Source organism: Perissodus microlepis, chromosome 18 (genome assembly GCF_051167445.1).
Source record: "Perissodus microlepis isolate ML-2025 ecotype Zambia chromosome 18, ASM5116744v1, whole genome shotgun sequence".
Taxonomy (NCBI): domain Eukaryota; kingdom Metazoa; phylum Chordata; class Actinopteri; order Cichliformes; family Cichlidae; genus Perissodus; species Perissodus microlepis.
In genome coordinates, this window is record NC_140478.1 from 21113123 (window position 1) to 21119614 (window position 6492).

The window sequence follows — 6492 nt, forward strand, 5'->3', positions numbered from 1 at the left end:
GTGAACTCTGCCTCCTTTATCCAGCACCAGAAGTCTATATCTAGGTCTCAAATATGATTTTTCCTTTATAGCAGTCTTTATTTCTGGGTTAAGCAGTCAAAAAACACCTACTTAAAATTTAAAAGAATGCTTGTTGTAGCTACTGACATAAAGTATACATGATTGGCTCTACAGTTTCCATTGATTGCTGCAGCTTTAGTCCATCTTAGAGTCCCAAGAGTCTTTTTTTGTTTGTTTTGACAATGTCCCAGTATTTAAATGAATGCCATTACGCCACAAAGCTTTCCGCAGTCCTGTAAAGCAGTCTCGGACAGATCCCAAGCTCTTAGATCTCCTCTGACAATTTTCTCCCACCTTTGAGGCTGGCTCTCTGTGTAAGTATGTGCTCAGGCAAGATGGCCTTCTGCACTAATTGAAGTCAATGACACAAGCTGCAGGGGCACGTGAACAAATTGCGTCTCCATGGAAACACACGCTGGCAAGTGTGTCCACTGAGAAGCCTGCAGCGCTACATAGGATTTGCTGTATACGCTCATCTGAAGTCCCTCATCAAGAAAGAGGGGGGAGGGGGTGACAAATCAACCCCAGACACAGTAAATGAGAACAGAGAGCGAGAGAGAGACTCTTATTGTCTGAGCCAAGTCCTGCTGAGTCCAGTACATGTGGAAAAAGACACATTACATCGTCCCCTGGAAATTAAATCAAACGTGTGAGTGAGGTATTTAGATTCAAGTCCACATTAAATGAGGCTTATCTGGAGGGGAGGGTGTGAAAGAAAGAAGAGCAAAAAATGTGACAAGTGTTAGATGAAAACATAAGGACACAAGTTTATTATTCATTTGGTATATAGTAACACAAAATTAAGGGAAAAGTAAACGCAGACAAACACCTCACCCTGCCATAAATGTATAATTAAATATAAACAAAACAACAATGAACCTTGTGTCTGAACTTTAAAGCCTGCGCAGATGGAAATTGTAATATTTTAAATACCATGACAGCAGGGCAACGACTTTTAGGCACTAGTGGTGCATTATTCGTGAACACAGCAGTAAATGAATAATTTTACTGCAAATATATCACAAGTTCAAAAAATCCTTACCGATGAGAAAGCGATAAAAACAGTGAGTATTATATTTTTATGTTTTCATAAACTTTACAAGCTGAAAAACTGTGCAAAAGAAGTTAAAACGTTTCCAAAACTCACTGTCTTATTCTTTTGGAACGAACTCGGGATGTACAGGATGTGAGTATCATTGTTTTTCAGTGTCTGTGTTGAACTCTGTAATGGCATAGCTGCTATTAAAGTCCTACACAAACGCGCGGATGTCAAGGCCCTTTGCCGTGCATTTCATCAAAAATGACTCCCAACATTCGCTAATGGTCGACCACGTCTGTGCGAGAATTTGTTTCCCTGGGGCTTGAGAAATCATCTTCTTTCATGCTTCTTTAAAAATAACATCTCTGATCTTTTGAGATGTTGTGGGCAGAGGTTGCTCAAACAGTTACCATGGAAACAGTGGCCATCAAGCTACCTCCACAAAGAAGAAAGGCTGTAATGAACAACTGTGCCCTACCCTCCCCCTCCTCCTCCCCCTCCCCTTTCTGCTTCTATATGTGATTTAAGATGGTAGGGATTTGTGGGTGGATTAATGTACGACTGGAAAAAAAAAATAAATATGGTTCTCAGGCAGCCACTCACTCATATAAATAGTGTATCCAGCACATATACGAGGACATTTATATTCGTTCTCCTAAGCTCTCTGCTGCTTCTCCTCATGAATCTGTTTCTGTTAATGATCAGCCTGCTGGATCTATGTGTCAGGCCTCCTGTATCTCCTATGCATTCATCACAACAGCTTCGACAAACCTGGCTGAGACGCTGCAAATAGAGAAACAAAACTCCAGACGCATAAAAAAAAAGAGAAAAAAAAATCACTGCTTCATGTGATACCTGCAGCAAAAAAGTACAGGCTCAAGCTGTGTGCACAGCACACAGCACAGCTGTGATATGTAGTAATAATACTTTGGTCTGCGACCACTGCAGGATAATGCAGCATGATGAGGTCATCATCACTAGTTACTGTGGTTTTTATTCAACTCCACATTTTGACTCTCGGAGGAAATGCGTGCACTTGTTGTTCCCTCAAGCTCTTTCTTTTTATTCCTAAGAAAGTAGTTTCATTTTAATCTGCCCCATAAAAGACTTAAACTCTAGACTTCGGTGAAAAGCCAAGTGTGTTGACCCCACCTGTGAAGGAACCGGATCATTTATTTAGGGATGTCCAGGTCAAACCTGCTGGGTATTTGTTATGCAATTTCCTGTGTTTTTTTTGTTTTTTTTTTACACTGAATGTTATTTTTTTTACTTACTGTCTTTGTTAGTGACTTCTCCTTTGTGATTGCTGCCCTCCCTTAATCAGTTTCACCTGTGTTGTGTTAGTCACACCTGTTTCCAATTAGCCAATCACTTCCAGAGTACATAGACCTCCAGCTGTTCAGCTCCAATCCGCTAGATTTTAAATCACTTTGTGACTTCTGTCACACAAAAGTCACAAAGTACATAAAAGTATAAATGCAACAATTAAGGCATCTGCTCTGAAAGTGGTCACCAAAATTTTGAGATCCTATTTTACTTAAGGACTATATACAATGTGTCTCATTCAGCCACACGTGTCTAAGTGCTTTATAACCAACATAAGGACTTTTGTTGCGTCTTCCTCCTCTCACCCCAACCGGTTGCGGCAGATGGCCGCCCCTCCCGGAGCCTGCTGGAGGTTTCTTCCTGTTAAAAGGGAGTTTTTTTCTTCCCACTGTCACCAAAGTGCTGCACCCCATCTGCCATGTCACAAAAACTGTGTAGTTTAAAATTTAGACTATGTGTTGTTTTTAGGGAAGCTTACATCAGTCAGTTCAGACTGTTGGGATGTGATACCATGGCAAAATGTGGTCCTTAATGTAATTACCACAAAGGTTTAGTTTTTGAAAGGTTTGCATTTTATAAATGCCCCATTAGTTGCCCCTTACCCAAAGTAATTAGAATGTCTATTTTTAACTTCTCACAAGGTATCTTTACCTGATGTAAACATGTAAAACACACAGCTATATACTGGCCTAAGAAGTTTGTGTAACAGCAAGTATGAGTACATTGGAGGACAATTCCTAGCTTGGGCTGTGTGTGCTTGTGCATTTTTTGCAGCACAGGTGTGAAGCCATAAGAAATCAGGAAACAGGAGAAAGTTCAAAAAAAGGAAAGGGGAGTCCAGCAGAGGAAAACGAGATCTGCTGCTGTGTGAGCAAAATGTCTGACTGGCCTGCAGCTTGTGATGGAGGGTCCCAGGGCAGCAGGAGCTGAAAGTGTCTGGTTGAAACTACGAAACTATATTTGACAGGAGCAAACTGTCTGAGAGGGGCCAACGCGACCTGCCATTACCACTACAGGGGGCTGCAAATCCTGAGCAGAGAAAGTGTCGAGAGAGGAAACACACATACAGTGAGCAAACAGATGGAGGCACATTCACATGTGCTCTCTGCACATAGACAGGCTGCCAACTCACTCAGACCCATCTTTATTCAGTTATGATAATGCAGTGTCACGCAGGTACAGGTTATGTTAAGGTGTCTGAGGGGAAGACTTTAATAAAGCATGAGAGGTCTCTAAACAGGAGTGTTACTGTGGACAGTGGGTGGTCTGAGACTTCATCCACTGCAAATTGGAGATGTTTAGGTCTACTGTACTATAAGTTATATGTTAGAAACACACAGTATTTTGACAAAGGATGTTTTTTTGTGTTTATAGTGAAGAGACAAAATGTCCATTTTTTAAAATTATATAAGCAACTACAATGTATTTTCCCCACTGTGTTGGGCTAATTCGCTGCTCTGACTGTACACAGGCTATCAAACACCCACCTATGCACAGTAAATGAATTTTTCATTTCATTTTACTGCCAGTAATGCTGATATAATACACATTATGATTGATGGACAGTGAGTCAGAAATCTGCACATTAGGATTAACCCATGTGCATGATTCTGCCAACCTCAACATTACCATGCCAGCATTGTCAACAGCAATCAGTTGGAGCAATGTGAGATGGAGAACAATGTGGGCTAACGTCCTGAGCTCAAAGACTCCAGGGGGCTGTAGAGCTACAGGCTAAATGTGTGCAAGCTTTAGAATTACACACCATTACAGCATAATATGAGTGAATAAAAGGGCTTTAAAGACAAAACTGTTCTGCATTCCAAAATAAGTTAATTAATAAGTTCTATTTAATAGGTTAGGTAAGATACTTTTTTAGGGCACTGTCTTGCACTATGAGCTCCATTTTCACATGAACGAAGAAAAAAAACGTTTCAAGAGTTTCTAGTGCATGCTATGATTAACTTCATTAGTAGATCTCTTATAGCATTAAACAAAGAACAACAACAAAATACTGTAATTCATTTTCACATCAATCATCAGGTAATAAAAACAGACTTTTCTTTTGATTCTTCATCAGCTGTCACCTATGAGGTGCTAATATCTTCCACTCCAAACAAGAGCACATCAGAGATAATGTACCTCACACATTTTACTCTTTAGTTGCAAGGTGTTGCATCCCTTTTAATTAATGTAGCAGAACACAAATACAGTGCGTAACAAATTTATTAGACAACATATCATAAAAAAGAAATATATTTTAGAAATCTGTCAAAAACTTGTCTAAAACTAAAAACTTACTTAATGAACTGATGTTGTGTTTTTATACCACGTTTGAGTCGGCATACTGGACTTTTCTGGGAAGTCAGAAATAAATCAAACATCTGACCACTAAAACTAATTAATCTGTTCAGGAATGCAAATTAAAAAACTGTAATTTGGCATCTTAATCAACAATAATAGTGTGCAGTACTTTTTTCTGTAAAACGGTAAAAAATAATTCGATTTTTAGAATTAAAAATATTTCAATCAAAGAGCTGGAACATGCTGGTGGATTAATGATTACAGACACATAAAAAATGATTTTTGGTAACTACCAATACTGTGAAGGACTGCATGTGTTTACTTTTTTCAACTAGAAAAGAGAAGTTGGACTGATAAATGAGTTTTCGGGGGGAAAAAGACACACTTCTGTGTAACTGTCAGATACATGACGACGAGAGCAGAACAGCAGAGGAGGCTGTAAAGCAGTTTCTCCACATATAAAGGAAAGTGTGATGTACTGTAATTGTGGAATGACATTTCATATAAATGTGCATCGTATGCACACTTGTGCAACAATGTGATTTTCCCCTTACATGCTCACACGTGTGAATGTCCCCATCTACATTCAACACGCAGTCACTATTATAAACAACCGCCTCCGACAGACACGCAAATTCATACATGTGCACAGCAACAGAGCAAATGACAGATTCAGTGAAGGCGACAGGCAGGAGGAGAGAAAAGCAGGAGAGAGGGGAGTCGGGGAGAGGGAAGGTGGATGTGACATGATTTACAATGAGATCATTAACCTTGAGAAACAGAATGGCCTGTGTGACATAAACACTATCTCTGAGACAAACACCCTCTTAGAACAATACCATGTGTACACGCACAGACACACACACAGACACAGACTGATGTACGAAAAGGCAAACACACATCCTGTGATCCTTAAAATAACACGACTTAAGCTGTGTCCCAGACACGGTGAAGATGTAATGGATTCACACTAGAAGAAGAACAAGAAGTGGCAAAATAAAGGGACAATGAGAAAGAAACGAGAAGCAAACTATATTCCCCTTCTCCTATTTTCTTTTTGGGGGGGGGGGGGGTTGGGTAAGAAGACAAATTCTTAAAATGCAATAAACACAATTAATGCAGTAGCTGCTCAGAGCTGAAGTGACTGCTTCAGGAGAAAGGGTGCAAAACTTCAGCTAACCAAAAATATTCAGACATGCATTCTGATTTTGAAAATGATATACTAAGACATTTAGATGTTTATATCTGATCATGATTTTATACAGCAGAGACAGTGGGCTTCAAGCCACAGTACTTCCAGCGTTGGTCCCAAGCCTGGAAAAAACTGGGATGGTTGCATCTGGATGGGCATCCGCCATGAAATCATTGCCAAATCAAACATGCGGATGAGATTTTCATACTGATTCAGTCAGGGCCCAGAACAACAGGGTTCTGGTGGAAAAGGTGCAAATGTTGGACAAAGACAAAAGACGAAGAAAGGGGGAACACCACAGAGAAGATTCATGGATAGTGGAGGACGGTTGGTGTGACAGAGGAGGATGGGGGTAAAGATGGTAAAAACAGAGTTGCTGAAAGAAGAAATTAGATTTTTAATCTCAATGAGATTTTTACCTGGATATATTTTTAAAAAAGGATTGCTAGAAGAAGCGATTTTAAGGATATGGGTACAATATCCTGCACTTTGAGTGCAATGAGCTATAAGCTAATAAGAGCATGCTAACACCGGACATTAACAAGGACATGCTAGCACATGTAGTTCTGCA